The sequence below is a fragment of the Mesocricetus auratus genome, unplaced genomic scaffold, assembly GCF_017639785.1.
Source record: "Mesocricetus auratus isolate SY011 unplaced genomic scaffold, BCM_Maur_2.0 Super-Scaffold_100004, whole genome shotgun sequence".
Lineage (NCBI taxonomy): Eukaryota > Metazoa > Chordata > Mammalia > Rodentia > Cricetidae > Mesocricetus > Mesocricetus auratus.
This window is the reverse complement of record NW_024429189.1, coordinates 81,894,359-81,918,870: the sequence shown is the minus strand read 5'-3', so window position 1 is coordinate 81,918,870 and position 24,512 is coordinate 81,894,359.

Sequence of the window (24,512 nt, the reverse complement as noted above, 5' to 3'; positions counted from 1 at the left end):
TCATCCCTACCTCCTGCCCACAGCCCCTCTTCCCACATTCATGCCTTTCTGTTTTGCTTTGTAACTCACTGATTTTAACCAGAACCATTATGTGTCCCTGGGTTTGGACTGTCCTCTGGATCCTAATCCAGGCCCAGTATTATTCAGTCCAGTTCTGGTAACTATAGATGAGATAAATCCATGAGATAATGTTTTACTAACTATGTTATTCCTTCAGAGATAGTATTGCTATGTCCTTTATCTTCCAGCTGTCACGTTCTTTCTGCTTCCTCTTCAGCAATGTTCCCTGAGACTTACAGAGGTGATAGAAATGTTCTATTTAAGGCTGAAAATGCACCTTTTCTTAATTTTATGCACCTTGAGCAGCCATGAATCTCTATCTTTACTATTGATCACTGCAAAGAAAGACTTCTCTGATTAATAATGAGAGTAGTGCTTGTGTTTGGGAAAAACATATATACTTAGACTGCAGTTTAACGCTATCAATTTATCTACTCTAAAAAAATGAGTTGTACTTTAAGGCTGATGACTTCCACATTCTGTGGATTTTTTACTAGGTTTATAGGCATATATTCCTTCCTGTGTAGTAGGCCTCAAATTTAATCCAAGGGTTGTTGGATACTGCTATAATAGTTGTACCACTGTTGTATCAGTAGGTACATCTTTCCTGACAAATTGTCACTATAGTTCATAGGGATCCTAGATTGTAATAGAAAGGTACTTTTTCTTGATTCCAACAAATCTCTGTTGAAATCCTGTATCACAAATAGCTCAAATATACCTCTGTTTAAATTTCATTCAATCATTCACTTTCTGCTCAACTTCTTCTGTGGTAATTCCTGGTTGGTTAGTTAAACTCTCTTTCAAGCTACATTTACTTTTGTAATATTTTATTTTTGCTTGATCAAAGGTATTTGTTATTCTCATCTAGGAGTGCTGCACTTCATCCACAGGAGACAGGTATTCTAGTTCAAACCTAGGTAAATTCATTTTTCTATGCCTTTTGGATCCATCTAGGATATCATAAGCTTTCATGGTGTCCATTTGTGTTTGTAAGAGCAATCTCCTTTACTCAGTTATCAATTCCAATGCCCATGGTAAAAAAAAATCATCAGCTGTTTTGATATCTGTTGGCCTAGTTACATGTGGTTGGTTTACCTAGTCCATCAGGGTTTCAATTGCTTTCCAAGTGTTCAAATCAAGTTGTAACAGGAAGACTATTTTGTAATGGACATCCATGTGGTAGAACTGATTTATGTATCTGAAACCGGTAATACCAATTGGCAAGTATGAGTATAGGTTCATATTTTCCCAACATTGTGAACACTTAAACCTTTTATTCTTGGTAGAAAATGAAGAAGGAGGGGGAGGAGGAGGAGGAGAAGTAGAAAAATCCATAAGTATTGTTCTAGTTACTTCCTCATTTCTATAGCCAAATAAAAGAGAAGGTTTATTTTTGTTCATGGTACAAGCAGATATAACTCACCATGGAAGGAAAGGCATGGCATCAGTTGTAAGTTTGTGCACTGGGCAGATCAGGTAGCAGAGATGAAGTGGGCTTTCTTCCTACTTTTCTGATTTTTCTTTAGTATAGGTCTTCATTCTGGACCCCATCCATCCTCAGTAAACCTTTCTGGGAACACTCTAACAGACATGCCCAGAAGTGATTTTCCTGGTTGATTCTAGGTCTGGTAAAGTTGACAAGGATGATTAACTATCAACAGGATCAAAGCTTTTGAAAGATCAATCATTTTCTTGCCCTTATCATCTGAGTCTTCTTCAACAATTTATAGTTTGTTTTGCCTCTGAGGTACTCTGTGGCACTCCTTCAATTTGGCATCTAGTTTGTCATTTATTTTCCTCTTGAGACTACAGGTTTCCTCACCATAAGGAAGTCAAGTACACTGACACTTTTAATTTGAATAATGATGCAAGAGCTCACTGAAGATATTCACAAAAGTAAAAGTATCATAAATATTACAAATGTTAATGCAAACCATGCCCCTCAAACACACTGTGAAATTTGTTTCTGTGATTGGTGGCCAATAGACTACAATAATTATTTCATTGTATGTGTATTAATGCATATTTTATGACTTTATTGTATCTTGAAGTTTTCTGTTAAAATATGTTTCCAATAGTATTCCAGAATACAAACAAGGGAAGAAAGCGCCTAGAGAGAAATCAAAGTATAAAGTACTAACCTTGAGTAGAGTCAAACTTGATGACTGACTACATTTGAGTTGGTTTTACAACAGAAGTCATCCATTTGAGATAATGCACACATACGATAAAAGCAAAGTGACCAAATCTAATTATTGACATCAATTCTATTTCTTTGAGCAATTACTATCTTTTATAAATTGTAATTTTGGCCACTTATGTGTACCAACTCCAAACTATCAGTAATTCTCTAGTTTTTGAGCATATTGTGATGAGGTATTTATCACACCAAACAGCTTCTGCCAGCTATTCACAGGGCTCTATTGAATTATTCACCAGATGGACTTCCAAGAAATCATGGGATTCAGTTACTTGTGAAAACTCATATATTTTGTTTTCTACATAGTATCTTAAATATGGTGGGTGGTAAAGAGAATATGTGCTGATAGAATCCAGTCCCTGGTTGCTATTTTCCTTTCCAAGCCGTGATCTCCTCAAGAATTATCCAAAGCTATTTCCTTTATTATATGAGATAAATCTAGACAAGGGAAACCATGGTATTCTACTGTTTATTGGTGCACTCTGAAACTCTGTTTCCATGAAAATATGGTTTTGATACAGAAGAGCAATATAGGATTGTTTTGTTGCTGTCACTATTTGAGACAGGGTGTCAAGTAGGTCAGGCTAACCTGTAACTTACTTTATAGCTGAGGATAAGCTTGAATTCCTGATCCTCTTGATCCCCCTTCATCATCATACTTAACGCTCAGGTTCTGGATATTAAACCCAGGCTTCACAGATGTTGGACAAGCATTCTACTGACTGAACTAAATCCTCAGCCCACAAATGAGACACTATGTAAAATTAAGTTAGCATTTGGATGACAATACCTGGAGATTATTAATGTCATAGGAAATTCAGGGCAGCTACTTAGGAAATAAGTTGTTTGGCATCTTCTTTAAAGAGGCAGTAGTAACATCTACTCTTCCTAACAAGGTCCATTGGCTTCCTAAGATGGGCTGCTCATAGGGTCTTAAGTTGGTTAGTAATGGATACTGGTTGTTGATGGAAGAAGGCTGGACTTGGACATATGAATTCTCCTGTATTGCTCCCCTAGGTATGAGGAAAGCTGAGTAGTATGCAAACTTGAAAATGTCATAATATAACCAATTATTTCACAACTAACTAAAAGTGTTAGTTGTTGCAGGATCCCAATGGGTGTCCCTTGGCATGGGGAAAAGTAGGCTCAACACCAACAACACAGGCATCAGGAAAGAGTTGAAACAACAGACTCGGTTTATTCCAGGAAGGGGTAAGCCTTATGTACTCCCCAACCCTGACCCAGGGGATACCCACTGAGCTGCCATCTGCTGAGGTGATGTGGTCACTGTCCATAGGTCCATGTCATCTCTTGTCAGACTTGGCTGCTGTTGTTAAGACTCTCTGGCAGACCCAGGCTGTCTGTCAGGAGATATCTATTTCCCATAGTCTTACTATCAGTCTAGTGTGGCTGTCAAGAGATATCTACTGCACGTGCTCTAGGCCAGCTATCAGGCCCATTGAGGTTTAGTTTCCCCATAGCTAGATATAAAATATAAATTTGCTAACAATGAAATCACGACATTGTTAGGAAAATGCATGCATGTGACTGGAAAGCACTAAGTAAAATAAGCATGACAGAAAAATCCAAATACCATACATTTTCTAGGTAGAACATAGATTTAAAATCATGTATATGCATATGTATATGTACATATGCATATTTCTCTGTGTGTCTCTCTCTGTCTCTGTCTTTTACTGTCCGTGTTTGTGTAGGTAATAAAAATAGAAAGGGGGATCTTGAGAGTGGAATAATCTTCCTCATGGAAAGTGGGAAATAGATGAATGAAATGCATGTAATAAAGTAGAAGAGCCATGACAAGAGAGCCAAGTGGATGGGGGAAGGGAAAGAGTTAGAACAAAGCATAATGACACACAGGTATGAAGATGTCATATTGAGTCTCATTAGTTTGCATGCTCACTTGAAACATTAAATAAGTTTAAATTGTTATTAAATTATTACTATTAAAATTTAAAAATAAATTCATGACATTTTTGATTTAAAAATTACATACTGCCTTGTATTTACTTCCTCATACATTCCATGAAGAAAATGTGTTAAATTTGGAGGACACTATGGTAATTGAGTTTTCTTAGCTGCTAGTGATTTGTGAGTTGTGTACTGTTCCAAGCATTTCCTTGCTTGTAGTTATTTTTGTCCATTTCTATGAGATGCTTTATAGTCTTCTGGTTCTCTATTATTTACTGTCTCTTTTGAGTGCATTTAAAAAGCCTTAATATAAGACCATATAAAGAATTTCTTCTTTTATTTCTCTTAGTCTTTTTGAACCTTTACTCTTATCATTTTTAGACTGCTAAGTAGAAAATATGTTTTAATACCCCCCACTCTTGATCCCTACATGTTTGCAATGCCTTCTTTTATATTTGATTCTTATTTCCCTATTCTCTTTATGCTTCATTTTGTTGGTGGCTAACCTGATAAAACCTTTAAAAATGAATATTTTGTATACTCTACAGTTTCACACTTTTAGTCAAAGTCTATATTCTTCATTCAGGTTTTGAATCTTTTCCAAGTTCAATTGTAGTCTTTATTTATTTTTCAAGTCTACCTAACATACCTCTCTTTCCCATCTTATCAATTCTCATGTCCTCACTCCTTTGTTACATCATGATGCCAGTACCAGCAAAACTTTGCAGTGGAAACACTGTCCATGCTTCCCTCTCATTCTTTCTATATCATGTCATTGTCCTCATTGCTGTAGCATCAGTTCATACATTTTTCTCCAACCTGTACCTTGCCATCATGTCTAAGGACAGAGTCTCTTTAAAATAATACCATATGAGAGGAGGTCTAAAAAATCAAGTATCTTCTGGGAAGGCAGATTGACTTCTCTTTTCCCAATGAATCATTTGACTAGGCTGCTGACTTGTTCGTTTGCTCACATTGATCAGAGTAGGGCACATGTAATTGCAAAGAAAGAGATGAGAGAGCAAAACATAGCAAGTTTAGCGGAATGTATTTGCATTGGACATCAGCAAAGGATTCTAATTCTTCATGTGTCAGTGGGCATTGCAGCAGCAAGAAGGCTGGGACAAAGGATTGAAAAAGAATTGGAATTCTATTTTTAAGGAGAAAAGCACTAGAAACTCTGGAAGATATGGAGGTAAGCCTTCTTGCCTTCAAACACAGAAGTATTAATTCAGGGAGAAATATACAAGTAACCATGTGAATCATGGTTGTAGAATTAACCCTTGAATGTGTGATGGAGGATCTGTATCAGGGTGGAGTTTGCATCCCGGAGTATACCTCCAATCCCCTCCAATCCCTCAAATAAGGTTGAAGTTCAGAAGGAAGAATAAATACCACCTGCCTGTTCCTTCTTCATGTCCGCTAAGCCTGAAATGAATAATTGGGTATCTTTAAATGTGGTAGGAAGAATATGTTTTGAATATTAAATAATGAAAATAAATATGTTAATAATGGAAAATACTTGAAAGATGTAAAATACACCCAAGAAACATAGTTTTTAATTTTAAAATTAATTGATTTCATTTTATTTTATTTGTGGGAATATTTTGTCTGCAGGCATGTCTGTGTACCATGTATGTGCCTAGTGCCCATAAAGTTTGGAATATGCATTGTATTCCACAGGACTAGAGTTAGAGATGATTTTAAACCACAATGTGGGTTCTGAGAACTGAACCTGGGTTCCCTGGAAGAATGGCATGGCACCTCTAGAAATATTTTCATATATGTTCAAATGACAGGTAAGTATGGCATACTGCAAAGGAGTAATGATTTGAGAAAAAACTGTATTGTATTTTCACTTCACCAGATACATCAGAACAAGCTATCATTACATAGCATGTTCTCCTAAGTGTCTATTTCCTGTTTCATGGAGAAGTCAGTGTACCTGGTTCCTTGTATTTCATACATGCTTAACTATTTTTTGTTGAATGAGTAAAGTCATGCATGCATACACGAATGAGTCAGCATTCATTTCAGTATACAATGGTAAAGTGGAAGGAATAAAAAGTGAAAGATATGAGGAAAAAACTGAAAACTTCATAATCCAAATCTCCAAGGAACCAAGTATTTTAATGCTACTGTTTATTCATTGCCAGACTATACTGATAAACAGTTGCCTGGATGCACTATATCCATTCCCATATTGTCAGGTCCCTCTTTCTTTTAACTTATCCCTGCCCCCCCCAGAACTCTATAAAGACACAAGACCACCATGTGCGTTAGGATGCCATTTGTATTCCTTGGTCTCTATCTATTGACTAGTTAGTCTTGTGTGCCAACTATCATTAAGCTACTATGAAGACTATGAAGACAGCATGAAAAACATTATAAGGAATCATTTTTTTCTGGGTCATATTTTCCTTCCATGTTTTAAAACTAAGATTCTTAAATCATCTAGCGTAGTTCTCTCATCATACTTTCAACCTACAGACTTGTGTTCTTCATGAGTTTAGACCTACATCCACGTGGCTCTTTTAGAAGATCAAGTCTGTGCTACTTTCTCTAAGAAAATGAACTTTCAGCTGCTTGCCTTTAGAGCTGCAAAACAACACTGCCATCCACTGTTCCTTTGAATAATCTTCCCCCCATAGCTCTCACCAAGACACAGTGAAGAAAATCTGATGACAAAATGAAGTCTTTTGAAAGGATGGGAAGCTTGTTGCTTTTAAGTAGGCAGCATACTAAATCATAAAGGAATCAGAAATGACTCACCTTCTTTTTTCCAAATGCCTAGATGTGGAAAATAAATTCTCAATGTGACCAAGCTGATAAAGTCAGTGTTAAGCTTGAATGTGAACTATCCTCCACAGGCCCCATGTCTGAACACTTGGTTTCTACTGATGGTGCAGTTCTAGAAGATTGTAGAACCTTTAAGACATGGGGCTTAGCTAGATGAATCAGGCTGCTTGCAGACATATCTTAAGCGGTATAACCTAGTCTGGTGCCTATCCCCATTTCTCTCTGCCTCACAATCCAGTGGGGTACAATAAGCTATACCATAGACCCAGTAGATTCAGCAGCTCCATCTTTTTGGTCATGACTGACCATATCCTTTAAACCATTAGTCAAAATAAGCCTGTCATTACTTAATTTCCTTCTGTTAGACACTTGATCACAGTGATGAGAAAAATAACTGACATGATTTCTTCCTGAACCTTATAGAAGGGGAGAGTCATTCATTTTCTCCTTGGTCATGAGTTGGTTTGCTTTATAGGGCTTCCTATGCCCAGGGATGTTTGTCAGTCACAGTGTCATACTTCAGGATGAAAGCTGATCTTCTCCAAACAAGCAAAGAGTCTGTCCTTTGTTGCTGTTAGGAAAGTCCTACCACACTTGGAGAAAGGAGCACACATTCCTAGATCATCCTCCTCATTTATTCCTTTGTATTCTTCCTTATGCCATCTTCATTAAATATCAGGTTTTAGCTTTATGCTATTTTCACTTCAACTTTCAAACTAAGGAAACTTTAATTTAAAATATTATGAATATTTTTAAAAATTCTTCATATGTTTCTCTTATTGATCCTTCAGATAATCAAAGGACCAAATTTGAGGTCACTAGTGTCATTGCTGATAGGTCTTATGCCCATGCACGTAAAGACAATGGATCTCGGAAGAAGAAAAACACACAGAGTACAGAGTTGGAAGAAGTCAGGTCTTTGAACTGTTGGTGATAAACAAGTTCCTGCAAATGCTTCTCCCAGAAGTATCATCCACCTCTATGCCCTGTAGTGACAGGACACTACAAATGTCATTTTTCCATAGCTTAACTTCTGTAAGAGTGTCTTTGATCTTTCCTGCTTCTCCTCACTCCTGTTAGCTCCCTCTATTGATGAGCAGGGTGTTGAGGCTGGGAAAGAGCAGGCAGTACCCATGTACTCTTCTATTAATTTCAGGAAGGCACATGAGCTGATGGCTTGCAGAGGACAGGCAGGTGAAATGTCAGTCTTTTTGTCCTGGTCTAGTAAGAGAAAAATTTGAATGTTATCTTACTCATCTAGATATATAGTTCTTCCACTAGGAGACCTCAGTTCCTTCATTCATTCAGGAACCATTTATATTTGAACTGTTCCCAAGATTTACACAGGTCATATCTTCTTTTTATCTTTGAAAATGTGACTAAATAAGGGTGAGTAGACATATTACAGAGACAAGAGGCCAAGTTGGTGCTTTTCCAAGGCTATTCTTACAGGAATCACAGACTCCTTTGGAGATTTGGAAATACCCACCACTATGCGATTCTGTAAGTCAGGTTTCAATTTGTTGAGCTGTGTGCATTGTTTTGCTCTATGGATTGAGAATGTGTGGGTTTCGGTTCAGAAGGTAACGGCACTAGAGTGTCTTAAGGAAAATCAGTTTGTTTTCTAATAAAAGTTTTTCCTATGTAGATTGTTGAATAAATATAGTGATTTTGAGAATTTACTGGAAACATGGGTATAAAATATGCTTTGAAAGAAACACCACACCAAGGAGGGAAAAGGCCACTAATCATCCTGGTTATGAGAAAAAAAAGGTAGGAAGGAATAACGATTTAACCAAGTTATATTATATACCAGGCATTATAGTAAAAGTTTCAGACATGCTATTTCTTTGTCTGTAAAGTTCTGAAATTAGTCATGATTGTTTGTGTCCATTTTTGGATGAACAAACAAAGACCAGGACCATAAAACACTACACAGAGGCCACTGGTAGATAAAGGTCAACTTGAAGAATGAATCTTAGTGCATCTGTGTAAAAAGCTTACAGGACAAAAGAAACTGAAGGACGAAATTAGCACCACAAAGTTGATTTACTTGTCCCATAGGGGATATTAAGGAAATATCCTAGAAAGATGGAAACTCAGAAAGTTAAAGTTGTTCATTTCAGGACTGAAGATGTGACTCTGAAGTTCAGAGCACTTACTTGCAGAAGGCCCAGGCTCTATTTCTACCACCCAATAAGGTGGCTCACAACCACCTATAACTCTAGTGCCAAGGGATCTGATTCTGTCATCTGGTATCTCTGGAACTCTGAATGCTTGTATTGCACATAAATTTAAACACACACATAAATATAAGTAAATTAATCATTCAGAAAAGTTGTCAATTTAATTGTCTATATGTGAGGAATAATTAATGATTTTTTTATATAGGAAAGCGATTAAGGTTTATTTTAGGTAAATGATTTTGGAATCATGTGCAAGGAGATATTGTGGTAATACACTTCAAGGAAGAGTTACTTAGACAGCCCAGGCATGATAGCACAGACACGATGAGAAGAAGCTTTTTGTACAGGCTATCTTAGTTTTCTTGGGGTGCTGCAACAGAGTACCAAATGTCAAGTAGCTTCTAAATGATGAAAGTCTATCACATTCTAAAGGGTAGAAAGTCCAGCATCAAGTGTACTCTCTGGTAAAGGCCATCTTTCCGTGTCTAACTTCAAATGGCAGAAGTGCATGAAAAAATTTTAGGGCTTCTTTTAGAAGGGCATCAATCCCACTCAAGGGCCCCACCTCCAAATACCATCACCTTGTGTGTTACTACTTAACATATGGATTTTGTAAAGGAACAAACATTTGGCCAGTAGCATCTTAAAACAAATCATTTATTTAATTCACACTATAATTTCATTTTACTAGCATTTACTGTAGTGTTAATTGGCATCTTATACTTCAATAAAGAATAAATTTTATTAAATCAAACATTTTTACATTTTCAAATTCATATTCGCATGCACTTAAGAGAAATAATGCACTTTCCCTCAGTGGTGGTATGTTGAAAATTATTATTACATTATTACAACAGCATATTGACATTGATATATTCTAATATCCTTGTGGCATTTTCTCAGATTTATTTGTGCTCCATGGGTTCAAATAATCTTATTTATTTTTCCAGTCTAGTTAATTGTTACAATTCTTAGATAATGCTTTTTAAATTTTTTAAAATTAATTTTTATTTAAATTAAAAACAATCTTATTTTACATATCAATCTCAGTTCCCTTTCCCAACTGTCCTCCTATTCTCCATCCCCTCCATTATCACCCCATCCCACCCACCCTGTAGTCCTCATGGAGGCAGAGGCCTCCCATGAGGGATCATCAAAGTCTGTCACATCATTTGGAGCAGGACCTAGACCCACCCCTGTGTATCTAGGCTGAGAGAGTATCCCTCCATAGAGAGTGGGCTTCCAAAGTCCATTCATGAACTAGTATAAATACTGATTCCACTGCCAGAGGCCCTATAGATTGCCCAGGCCCCCCAACTGACACCCATATTCAGGGGACATGGTTTGGTCTTATGCTGGTTCCCCAGCTATCAGTCTGGGGTCCGGGAGCTGCCACTTGCTCAGGTCAGCTGTTTCTGTGGGTTTACCCAGCATTGTCTTGACCTGTTCGCTCATCAGTCCTCCCTCTCTACAACTGTATTCCAGGAGTTCAGGTCAGTGCTTAGCTGTGGATTCTCTGCTTCTGCTTCCACCAGCTACTGGATGAAGGCTCCAGGATGGCTTTTAAGGTAGAAGGGGAGGGGGCAGGAGAACATGAGGAACCCGGAAGGTCGAGTTGGGGAAAGAACAGAGGAGAGCAAAGAAAGAGATACCTAAATAGAGGGAGCTATTATGTGCTTAAGGATAAATCTGGCAGTAGGGAAATCTCCAGGAATCCACAAGGATGACCCCAACTAAGAATCTTAGCAATAATGGAAAGGCTACCTGAAGTGCTCTTCCATTATAATGAAATTGATAGATAATAAGCCCTAACATAAATCTTCCCAAGTTCATGTGAAATGCAGTCTAAGAATCTTGATAACTGCATCACCTACAATATCTACCTTCATTCAGGTCCCAACCAAACATCTATTTCCATACAGTGTGGGCATTGTCTGCCAAATTTGCATATCTAAATAAACATGTATTTTGAAGTATTCTATAACATTGCATGATTATGGACCTATCAAAGTCCCCACTAAGAATAATTAGAAAGGTAATTTGGTTTAAAAAGTCATGTTTGGTAGTATTATAGAGGTTGAAACAATTGCCGATGAGTCCTAAGAAGATAAAGATTGAAACTTCGTAGAGAAGTAGGATGATATTTTGAAATTTTTTTAAAACTCCAGTTACATTCTCAATGTTTGGGAATACACAGGAAGGTAAGCATCTAGGCTTTCCCTGGGCCAAGGGTAGTGACTGAGAGACTGAATGTCACCAAGGAAACTGGAGATCATTTTGTAAGATCACAAATTCATGCTTGATTTTTCCTTTTTGATACTTACTGACTCTGAAATCTGGACTGTGGGAAGATAAGCAAGTTAACTGAAGATAGAAAAAAGGAGCACATGTTACCACCCTTATGGCCAGGAGACAGACTTCACATCCTGCCACAAAAAGCACACTTGCAACATGGAAGACTTCCATTTGAAATCCATGGAGGGCTATGCTATATAAGTAGATTTGAACCAAAGTTTAACCATATTCAGTTTTTTCTCTATATCCTTGCACTACAGATGAAAAAATAACAAGAATCACTGAAGATGAGCACAGTCTTCCTAATATCTTAATGCAAAAACACCTGGCATTGACTCTAAAATACTTTGCTGTCTTCAAAGATAAAGTCAGGGGAATCGATACATTGTAAGAAAACAAGAAGCCTAAACAAGGATTATTCATTGATTGGATACTTATTTTACATTTATAAAATATATTAATAATATGTTAAAGGACATGGATTAAAAGATGGAGAATTATAGATGAAAATATAGAGAATGTCACAAAAATGTAGACTATATAGTAAAAGGAAAATTTAAATATGAAATAAGAGTTTAGGAAGTTAACTCAGTAGCTGTAAATTCAACTACCTACTCAATACATCAGAAGGCAAAATTTATTAACTGGAGTCCAGCTTAATACAAAATATCCATGCTGAAGCTTAGCTAGTGAAATAATTGGACATATGGAAGAAAATAGGAAAATTAGAGTTTGAAGTGTGTTGTTTTACATACTACATATGTATATAGTACTACATACAAAGTTGCAAGATATATTGAATATTTCCTTTTAATGAAAACAAGACAGAATAAAGTAGAAGTAACATTTGAAGAGTTAATGTCCATGAATGTCCCCAAATGTATGAATGATAATTATCCATAAATTCAAGAAGTTTAGTGAAAAACTGTGACTATAACTTAGTGGTAGGTCATATGCCTAATATATACCAGGCCCTGGTAATTGCCAGTACCCTAAGTATATAAAGAAAATTAAATAAAGAAATCTTGACACATAAACCTTCTAGTTAACTTCTTAAAGCTATGATAAAAAATCTTTGAAAATGAACATTGTATGCAAGCTTTTAATAACTTTCAGATATCAACTATGAAGTGGATTGAAATTCTCCATATTTTCATCTGTAATTCTTCATTGCTCAATTCATGTCCTTAAATTAAACACCATGAAAGAGGAAAGTGTCAATTTCTCTACAGATAAAGCCTACTTTTGAGTGTGTCCATGAGGATGTTTCCAGAGGCAACTGACCATTGAATCAGCTGAGTGAGGAAGCCCCATGCTGAGTGCAGATAGGTACCAATTCATCACTACAGACCCCAAATTGAAAGAAAATGCATGAGGGGCTCAAGTTATCACTTTTTCTTCCTTTCTTCCTGAGTCAGTATATTTTCCTTCCTCTGCTGTTATCTTGGACATTCTCATGCTTTTTCTCGTTGACTTGAACTTGTACCAGTAGCTCAGAAGACAGCCTTAGGTTTTGGTCTTCATCTTTCATCTTGTTTGAAACAGATCTCTGTTATTCACTTTTGAATACTTCTGGATAGGTAGCCAATGAGTCTCTGAAGACTCCTGTACCTGCCTTCCAACTTGTCAGAGGAGTACTGGCTTTGCGTGAGCTCTAGGGATCCAAACTCAGGTCCTCACTCTTATGCATCAAGTGCTTTACCAACTGAGCAGACTTCACAGCCAGGGAAATTATAAGTTTTGTTCATGACTTGTAGCTGTGTAAATTGGCAAAATCAAATTGAAAATTTATTTGGCTATTCCTCATAAAATAAAAACATACTAAATTATGTTATATTGTAAACATAAGCATAATAACCCATAACTGTCCTCCTATGTGATGCTTAGGAATAATGCATATGTTCACTCACTATGGAGTACCAACTAGCCTCACACTCACAGTTTTCCTGTTCAGCCTCCTAAGTACTAAGATTACAGACATTTATCACCATGCCTGGCTCAAGACATTCTTAATAAAATCCCAACCAGCCCAAATATCTATAGAATGTATAAATATGTTTTGGTACATTTATAGATTGAAATCATATGTCACTGTAAATGGAAAAATTCATAGCACACATAACAGCATGGACTAAAATCAGAAGCACTTGAATGAAAGAAGCAATTTATGAGGACATACAGTTAGTTCAATTTAACTTTCATAAAGTCTAAAATTGGATAAAAATAATCATCAGTATTATAAAAAGGGCAGAATAGTCATTATTCTTGGTATCTAGAAAGTGTGGAGACTTACATGTTGCATAAGCTTTTGGAGTGCTGATAATGTCTTGTCACTTTGCCTTGCTGCTGGGCACATGTGTTCTTATTTAGTGACCATCTTTGAGCTGAGAACGGAAGAGTCTCCTTATAAATTATTGACTACATACTGAATACACAGGACAGAGCTGTGTGGTTTCTCTCTGTTTTAGTTTGTTTACTACTGTGATAACGCACTCTTACCAAAGGTAGCTGTGGTTATTTTGCTTATACTTACATGTCACAGTCCACCACTGAGGAACATCAACTGAAAATTCAAGCAGAGCAGGAATTTGGAGGCAGGAACTGAAACAGAAGCCATACTTTGCTTGTGATAACTTGCTCAGCCTACTTTCTCACATCATTCTGAACCACCTCCCCAGAGGTGATTCTTTTCCAAGTGAGCTAACCTTCCCTTATAAATCATTAATCAAAAGGCGAGGCATCTTCTCAGTTGGGTTTCCTCTTTTCAGACTAATATAGCTTGCGTCAAGTTAACAAAAATCCAACCAGGACAGGCTCATACATTGCCTTTCTACTGTTAGTACTCTGCTGTAATTGCTTAGTGTTATATGCCCTGAAGAATTATAGAATGTAAAAATGGTAACATGCAGACTGTTTATGATGGTCACCGTGTCATAGATCTATACACATCTTAACCTAAAAGCAATGAAGTTTTCGTTAATTTTACCAAAAAATGTGTCTTCAGTTAATTAATTAGAAGAAAATAAAATGTAAGTTTGGCTAGCATTTCATAACAATAATAAACCAATAAATCCAAAATGTCTGTGATTCTTCAAAATGAATCTGTCAAATAAACACAGCATCTAAAAATTTGTAAGCCATCCTTCTTTGTGGGGGCAGTTAAGTAATTCAGTTAAAGCATATTGGAAATTGACTGCATTTGCACGGTTGCTAGAAAATGTGGAAGTTACAAAAGGGAAACCATGAAATCATGGTTCTGTCCTTCAAAAATCAACCCAGTCACTTGGGGATGCAAGAGTTAAATTTGCAAAGCAACACAAAGAATTATGTCTTAACTACTAAATTATGTCATGCATTCCATAGGTAGAGTGAAAATGAAAGATACAGAATGGGGTGATAGGAAAGCTCACTGGAGGAGATGGGGCAGGAATGAGCTTTGTGGAAATGATTGACTAGCGAAGTTTCTTGGAGATCTAATTAACACAGGTTGTGTTGGACAGCTGAAGATTACCTGTTCTGTAATAGTATGAATTGATATCATAAATGGTTCTGATGCCATTATGATGTATCATGTGTAAATAATTCATGCATAGACTAATGGAGCCATACAATGGAACTGCAGGGGTGTTACAAATGAGAATTTATGTGCATTGACATAGCAGTGGGTAGAAGCTGGTGCAGTGTTTGCCCCTTTGCCTAGTCACACACAGTTCCACACTGCTGCCAGCACCAGTATTGTGTGCTTGAGTGTGTGTGTGTGTGTGTGTGTGTGTGTGTGTGTGTGCGTGCGTGCCTGTGTGCAAATGGATGTGTGAGAGGGTTTCATGTCTACATATGCCAATCTTGAATTCTTAGGTAAACAAAATCCATATAAGCATTTAATTCACAAAAATATTACTTAAGATAATTTATAAAATAGCCTCACAATATATGCTCTAAGGAAAATTGGAGAAAAGTATAAAACTCCAGGTGAAGTAGAGCTGTAAGTATGAGTGACACTCTGAACATTACTTTGTAGCTTCTCTTCAGGTGGAAATTCACTTGAAGTGGTAATCTTTATTATTTGAAATATTAGATATTGTTAGAGAATTTCCTGGATAGAGTCACTCTGTCTGTCAAGTGTCTGGTAGATTTTTATTCTTCTTCTGAAATTATCAATTCTTATGCGATCCTTAATTTTAATTGTCTTATTGATGGAATTTAGAATAGCGATAGAAAAAATTCCCTGGATGTGTCTATTAGGGAAAGTTGCCAGTATACCATAGTATGGATTGGGGTCCTGCTCTAAAAACAAAAGAGAAGGAAATCCCTGCAGAAACATTCTTTGCTTTCTTCCTGCCTGACTATAGATGCAATGTGACCAGCCATCTCCTCTTTCTGTCACCATATTTCCTCAGCCATGGTGGAGTGTATCCACTGATCTTTAATGTAAAAGTAGTCTCCCTTATTACATTGATTTTGTTGGGTACTTTGTCACAGCAAAGAGACAAGTAACTAAGGAAACTGATGTGCTGCTTAGCTCATTACTTTAACACATGCTAGAATCATGTGGGAAGAGGGACCCACAACAGAAAAAAAAACCCTCTATCAGATTACCTGTAGGGAAGACTGTGGGGATATTTTATTGATTCACTATTGATGTATTGTTGTGGGGAAGTGCTGTCCATGGGGTACAGTGTTACACCTGGGCAGGTGATCATGGGTTTTAAAAAAAAGAATAAAAGCAGGGTGAGTGAGCCATGGAGGGCAAGCCAGTAAGTATCACTCTTCCATGGTCCCTTCAGTTCCCACCTCCAAATTCTTCTCTGGAGTTTTTATTCTGACTTCCTTTCATGATGGACTATGTGCTGTAAGAGGAAATAAACCCTTTTTCCCTGAGTTGCTTTTAGTCATGATATTTAACACAGAAAAAGAGAAACAAGCTAGGGAAAGAGGTATGTTAGTTTGCTTGCCTAGCTCCCCCTCTCCCTTCCCGCAAAAGGAAAAGGGAGAGAATTTGCACAATTTAACCAATAACTATACAGCTCTGAACAATTAGGAATTTTCATATTTTGCTTTCATTAACACAAGATTAAGAAAACCACATGTTACACCTTGCTTAAGTACAGTATGCTGCTATCTGTATACAAACAAGGCCATTCCAATACAGAGTTCATTCTAATACTAGAGTATTTGTGGGTGGCTTTTTCTTTGTTTGAGCTTTACTGCAAGAAGAACCTAGTTCATACTTTTAGATTTCCATGATCACTCATCCTGGGTTTTTATAAGGGACTTTAAAAGTCCAAGAATTTCCAAATGACTGTTATGGTGGTCAGTAACAAGGATTCTGCCATCCTTTGTCAAAGAGAAGAAGGGTCTTTTCCTGTTACCTTATAATTTAATTGAGCTAGAAGTTTATTTTTAAAGCATGTGTTTTTAAATTTTTGGAATGACTGTTATTAATTAATGTACTGTGTTTGTCTATTTGTAATATATTTAAAATGCAGTTTATTTTATAAAATGATATTTGACTTTGTTTTGGGTTGAAAGTTGTTACTAAGAATTTTTGTTTCCTCTATTGAAGACAGTTCTTGGTATATAAAGTTTTTTTGTCTGGAAGCAAACAGCCTAATCTAGTGTCCCATATAGCATTAAAATTTGCTGCATAATATACCCACAATACTGTGGTCCTACATCTTTACGAATAAAATTTTCAAGGAAAGTGATATGGTTCACAGGGTCAGGAGGCTTGCCTCCAACCCTACCAATCTGAGCTTGGTCCCCAGGACTCCAAGGTGTAAGGAAAATAGTAGCTGCTGCAAGTTGCCCTTTGACCTCCCCACAAACACCATGGTGTACATGTGCATGCATACAAACATATGTACATATCCATACATGCATTCACACACATGTGCAGGCACATATACACACTCATGCATAAAAACCTGCCAAATTAAATGAATAAATCTCTCTTAAATATATGACCTTGTATACTCACCTTTCTTAGCAAATTCCTTGTAAAAGTTTAGGTGAGATTTTCTTTAAAATTTCCCTTATAGTCTATATCTCCAAAACCATGGTAAGTTCAATCCCTATTGTAAATGCAGTCTTTCAAATACATGAAGAAATGTCATTTCTCCTTGAATTTCCTTTAACTGAGCAGTGCTGTTTTCTCTGTTCCTCATACAAGATCATTGCAAGTCCCTCTGCTTTTTCTATTGTCACCCTCCAAACTTGCCTTAAGTTGTCAGTGATACTCAAATTCTTGACCTATAGTATCCAGTTGAAGACTGAACAGATATATAGTTCCTAGTAGAACAGAGCTATTGCCACCCAGACTCTTGAATCCTGCCACACATCTGTCAATGTGTTACCAATCCATCAGCTATCTTGTCAACTACAATTTATCTTCTGTTTTTAATTGAGTATTTGATTCTTACTTTTTGAGTATGGCTTACTACTCTTACTCATAGAACAAGAAGACAACATAGAAGAAATGACAAGTTTAAGATAACTCTTAGCCAGTCGAGGCAAATCACAGAGCTTTTATTAAGGAAAATAAGAAAAAAGCCAAGTCTTCCCTCTTGGAGAGCCATCATCTTGTTAAAATCAAAGAAAATGATGCATATTGGTAGTTTAGAAGTTGATTCTCCCACAGACATATTCACTTCATCTGAGATCATGGCTGTAAACTAAAATAAGATTCACCATGACAGTTCAGGGACCAAATTAATCATGTTCATGCATTCCTGTGTATAAAGTTTTATTGACACAAGTCCGATTAATTTTGTGTTTAATAGTAAACCATGTTGTCAGAACTGACTGCTATAACTGCTGCAGAGATAATATGACTAACAAAATTCAAGGTTTTTCTACCTGGGCTATTTTAGAAAAAAAACAAAGCTAAAACCAAAAATCATTTATCCATGAGCTATGGGTCCATTCCTGCTATGGACTATTGGGGGTGGGGAAGAAATAGGTCAGAGAGCACTGTAAAGAAGACTAAGACCAGGTAAAAGCAATATTCATAAATACCTAAAATAAAAGCCAAGACCTAGCTATTAACCTTCCCACAAGTGGTCTCCAATGGCTGGGAGAAGAAATGAGCAACCCTGAGATAATTGCTATAGAGAACATTTTCCTAAGAAAATGCTCATTTCTATAGAAGGTCAGAAAATAGAAGCCCCCATGCTGAGTTGCTGAGGAGGATACCATGCTGACAGGCAGATGTATACATGCTGCCATTTGTGACAAAGGCACACAGGTACTCTGTTTGCTACAATCTTGCTACTCAGACCTCTCTTCAGTTTGAAAGGTATGTTGAGGCAAAGAATCCTAAGCTTCTCACCACACAGAGAAAAACTGAAGACTATAGAAATCCCAAATGAACCAAACTAACACTCAGGCATAGAGCTTTGGGGATGAATAAATAGTATCTGAAGAGATGCTCATACTTAGAAAGAAATCAGCTTCTGTTTTATCAATTATCTAGCAGCCAGAGAATAATCCTGCAGATGTAATTCATGTCTGGGTGATACTTAAAATGTTTCCTTTTTAAGAGGTTCTAAAATGAATAAGAAACTGAGCAACCCTTGGTTTTATTCTGTGGAAGGCACTCAAATCTACAAAGAAAATATAAAAAAATGTGGAAGGAGAAAGGCAACTAATAGGAATATTGTTTAAAATGCACTTGGATTGGTTTTTAATTTGCAAATTAATAGGCTAATACACTAATGAGAAACTGCTTTTTCCGTGGGATGAATTTTCATGGAATAGCTCAGAGTTTCACAACGGGGCAGGATTGTCTTCCACATCCATTTTCTTCCCTCCATTTGTCAGTATTTCTGCCTTTCGTGCCTCCTAGGGGTTTCACACCCTTGTGCCCTGCACCCTACAGTTGTGTTCACAGGCTCAGTAATTCAAACCCTGACTCTTCACTTTCATTAGGACTTGCTGCACTATATTCCATTCTCCAGGGCCTAAGAACAAAGTTAAGGCCCCACCCAAAATACCTCCAAGGAGCAGGCTCATCATCTGTGGGACAAGTATGAGGAAGATATCTATTTCCACAAAATCCAAGATTTCATATCCTATGATACTCCTGACCAAGGAAGCCCATAAGTTGCAGTATCCCACTTAGTGAGATTTGGCGAGAGTCAGAGAACCAAGAGCTTCTCTATCTAAACATCTTTTCATAATATGAACCAAAAATCTTCACTTTAAATATGACTTTACGTGGATTAGAGGCACAGCTCAGCATTGGTTCAGCATGCACACGTCTCTGGGTTCAAAGCCCAGCACTGAAAACAACAAAGCAAGATGATATGCAGAGTTCTACATTGTGTAAGCTCACAGAGCTTCTTAGTGCTTGTAAGGCTGACAGGAGAAAGATGTGATCACACATGCGCCAATGACCTGGAAAGAGCTGTCATTATTGCTTGGCGACATGGGTCATGAGTAGAACCTTGTCTGTATTTAACATTTTGATGCTTGAAAGTATTACACCGAATCTTTATTTACTTTTGTTACCAAAATTTGTGTTTCTTCTTTAAATGTTTCTGAGACCAATGTGTCAGTCTATCTAGCCGGTTAGTTGATCTGGCCTCATGTGTTATATAATGTTACTTTGTGAAGGAGAGAGGAAGGGGAACAGAGAGACAGAGAGGGAGACAGAGACAAAGAGAGAGACAGAGAGAGACAGAGCAGAGACAGAGACAGAGAGACAGAGAGAGACAGAGAGAGAGAAAGAGAGAGAGAGAGAGGCAGAGACAGAGACAAAGACAAAGACAAAGTCAAAGAGAGAACAATCTCAGTATCTTTTCCGTTTTTCCCAAAACATGCTTTAGGCCCAGAGTTTTCCAAATGCTTTAGAAACACAGGGTTCTTGTCTTTGCTCTGTCTCTTGGTCTCTCTTCATTTCTGCAAACTCAGTTATCATGCTAAGATTGTGCCAAGTCTCACTGAACACAGTATACTTACCACAAATTCCTTGACTCTTTATTCTCAGAGTATCTACCATGAACTTTAGTGAGCATATGTATTATTGAACTATTACTGTTTATGAGATAACCCTGAAACTTAGTGGTTAAAAATGACAAATGTGGATTATTTTTGCTTTCTATGGGGGTCTGGAAATTTAGCAAGGGACTTTTACATTTAGCCATGATACATAACAGGACCATAGCCATCTGAAACCTGATTGGGAGAGGAGACAAGCTTCTAAAGTGGTTCCAAGTTGTTGTTGGCTATTGATAGAAAGCTTCATCTCAGAAAAATGTTCACACAGATATTCCAAGAGAGTACTTGAATCTTCATGATGTGGCAATTGATTCTTCAGAGATAAAGGATATGTACACACACACACACACACACACACACACACACACACACACACACACACACAGAGAGAGAGAGAGAGAGAGAGAGAGAGAGAGAGAGAGAGAGAGAGAGAGAGAGAGAGACCTTTTTTGTAAATTAGTCTCAGAAGTCAAATATCAGTTTCACAACCTTCTGTTCATTTTGCAAGTTGAGAGGTCCAGCCCACACTCAAGCGGACAGAATTCTGTTTCACTCTTTGGAGGGAAGGGTGTTAACTAAATTGTGAATCTATTTTTAAGAACCCTCACAGATCATAAAAATGTTGGGAATTTCATTGCAGTCTTTCCTTCTGTTTTCTACCAGGATATTTTTTCCTTATTGAAGACAGAATTCCTGGGTTGGAGAGATGGCTCCAAAGCAAAAATGTAAGAGGACAGCAATCCTACCTTAAATTAAGACCTGCAGTTGAATGTTTACTCACTCATTGTGCAACATTACACATGTGTGATAAGAATTGATTCCATTCTCCTCTTTGTGGCTGACCAATATACTTTTCCTTTGTACAACCACTTCTATACACTCCATTGCTCTTGGTGGGAACATCTGTCATGTCTTTACCAGCATCACTTGTACCATAGATCTAGGTATAGGACCAGGTGGCCAATCGAAAGCTATTTTCATGTTCGTGGTGACTGCTTTTGTGATAGACACACAGCCTGAAAGAGTAACACATGTATATCACAAGGGGAAAGAATTCCAAGTAGATGAGAAGAGAAAAATGAGAAACTAATAGTCATCAGTTCTCAGTCATGAGGACTGGACCAACATATTCTTTTTTTAAAAAAAAGTCTAGTTTGAATCATACTTCTTTGGTAGATGAAGGAACTCTAACAATTCAAGAATGATGCCTCATCTAGGAAAAACATGATTTTTAGCATCTGTAACCTCCAAGCACTAGACAAAAGTTAAGAATAAGTACAATAAACAAAAACTAGAAAAAGTACAATAAATTTGGGGACTATAGCGTATATTAGAAACAATTATGAAAGCTGTTTTCTTTCTTTTGTTGGTGTTTTACATTACTCAGGAGTATTTTCATCCTGAATTATCTATTATATATTCCCTGGCTTCTCAAGTAGCTCTTACAATGGACAGTCACTAATTTTTGTCAGTAGAAAGTATCATCTATTTTAATTAAAAAACCTAAGTACTATTCCAAATTAAATTGTTTAAATGACTTCTGCCATCACACTTAGGACAAACCTTGTTCTGCTTTTAAGTATGCCATCAATTATATCCCCACATGCCATTCTCAACAAAGAAGTGTCTTACTTGACTGGTATACTTGCCAAAGCTGCATTGATACCCTTTGCTTCTACTGAATGTTTGGATTATCATCTTCTGTCACTAGTCTTTTTTGGATCTTTTTGGATATTAACACATACTGTCATATATTTCCCAAGACTTTCAATTGGGTTTTAGCAGTGTTCATGATACCACCTTTGTTTGGTTGCTTATGACTTAATGTCTGATTTCAGGAAATCTACTCTCACAGATTTTTCTTGGATTAATGGTGCTCTAAAGATATTCCTTTCAGTGAGAATGAAGGCACCCAGTCTTCTCTGAAGTCATACTACATCAAAGGAACAATGCATTATCCTGTTCCCTATAACTCTAGAGATGCAGATGTTTTTTCCTGGAATGGGTGATGCCTACAAATCAGTTTACCTGCTTGGTATCTCCTTCAGTGGATGCCCTTGGCAGTTACTGTCATTGATCTTGACTTGTTTGTTGTCAAATTCACATGGTGGAGCTATCATAAATAGGTTTCCAGTAACATGATTTATGGAAATGCTTATTTATAAACACACTTATAAAATGTTGTTAGTTGAAATGGGGGAAGTAAAGAATGATGGAAAATCATGGTCTGAAAAGATCTTTGTGGATTAATATATTTCTATTCAAAATAAGCATTCTTAGCCTATCTGGTAAAAAGGATACAATGGCATGTATTATAATTTTTAATATAGAAAGTCTTTTCTGGAGACATTACAAAATAATAGAAAATGGGAGACAATGAAGTTAAATATAACAAAATACACTTCATAATTTACACATTCATTTGTTTAAAATATGTCTTCCTTCTTTAAAAATTTGTCTATACCCCATTGCATACGCTTGATTTTAGATTCTAAGTTTTTAGTTATTTGATTTTGTAAAAAGACATAGGATGGCCTTCTTTACCTGTGGAAGCAGAAGCGTCTAACCTTTGAACTGAATGAGACAGTTTTTCTTGAAGGCTTCTGCAAGCTGGTTGCTACAAAGTATTTCTTTATTGATTTTGAAGATGCTTTAATCAATAGTGTAAACCCTTCATACCTAATTTAAACACTCCTCTTATAATTGCCTTCTACTTCTTTTTTTATTTCTTATAGAATTTACCTCTAATGTATCCATTTTTACTTGTGGTTATAATTATGGTTTCTGTATGTAAGTTATTCAACATTATAAATTTGGCCCAACTAGCAGTTGTTACCTTGAAAGAACAATGGCGTTGTGCGATTCAGAGATGCTTTATACATGGTAACCAACTGCTGGAAAGATATCTTAGTGGTTAAGAGCATTGATGGCTCTTACAAAGGACTTGGGTTTCATTCCTAGCACCACAGGGTAGCTGACTCATAACCATCTGTACCTTCAGTTCTAAGAAAATCAGTTCCTTCTTCTGGTCTCCTCAGGCATCATGTATACACATGGTTCACCAACATACATACAGGCAAAACATCCACAGACTTAAAAAAATAAAAACATACCTGTGACAATCAAGAGCTTGCCTACCCATCTTGCCGTGGTTGCTACCAAATTACAAAGGAAGATAATAGAAAATAGAATTCCAAAATTCATATAAAGTGTCTTTTTTTAAGTAAAAACTTTTAAAGTTTGAGTTTAAGGTCTAACTTTATGATATGAATGTAAATGTAAAATTCCAAGAATAAAACTTGTATTGGAGTAATGTACAAGATCTTTCTGAGGTTCCCCAGATCTTGTGAGCAAAGAAAACTATGACTTCTGCCTCAGAATCTTTATTCACATAAAGTACAGAGACTATTACAAGGATGACAGCTAGATTTGAAAGGGGTACAGCAGTGGTGTGATTGTCGGTTTGGGCTGAGATTAGATTGTGTCAGATGTCAAAAATGTGTACTGTATATTCTTCATACTATAGGTGGAAAGATGTCGTCAAAGAATTGTGAACAAGGTTATGGCACAAAAAACTATTTGCCTGGCTCAAATATGGGAGGCATTGATTACAGTGAAAGATGGAAAATGAACAAGCTAATAAGCAGACTTCTAAAATGATTGTCCTCAAATATCAAAGTAGTCACATATCATATCACGGTAGACTGTTACTACCCATTCCTATGCTGTTTTATTGGCTAACCGTTCAGTCAAGTGCATTTAGAGACATCTGTGGTCATTTATGCTGGTTTGTTTTGGGGGGGCTCTGGTAATAATAGTTCAAAGATAATCTACACATGACTCAAGATTTCAATATTAATTCTGAATACTTTGCTTCCACTCAGCCCCTCCTGGTGTCTTACATGATCCAAATTTTGTGATCAGGGATCATGATGTTGAAAATGGGAAATATTGGAAGTTGGAGAATTTGGGAGCTTAAAGTATAGTAGTTTTTGGGCTTTTACCTGTATTCTGGTAAGTTTGACAATGAGATTTTCCTTCTA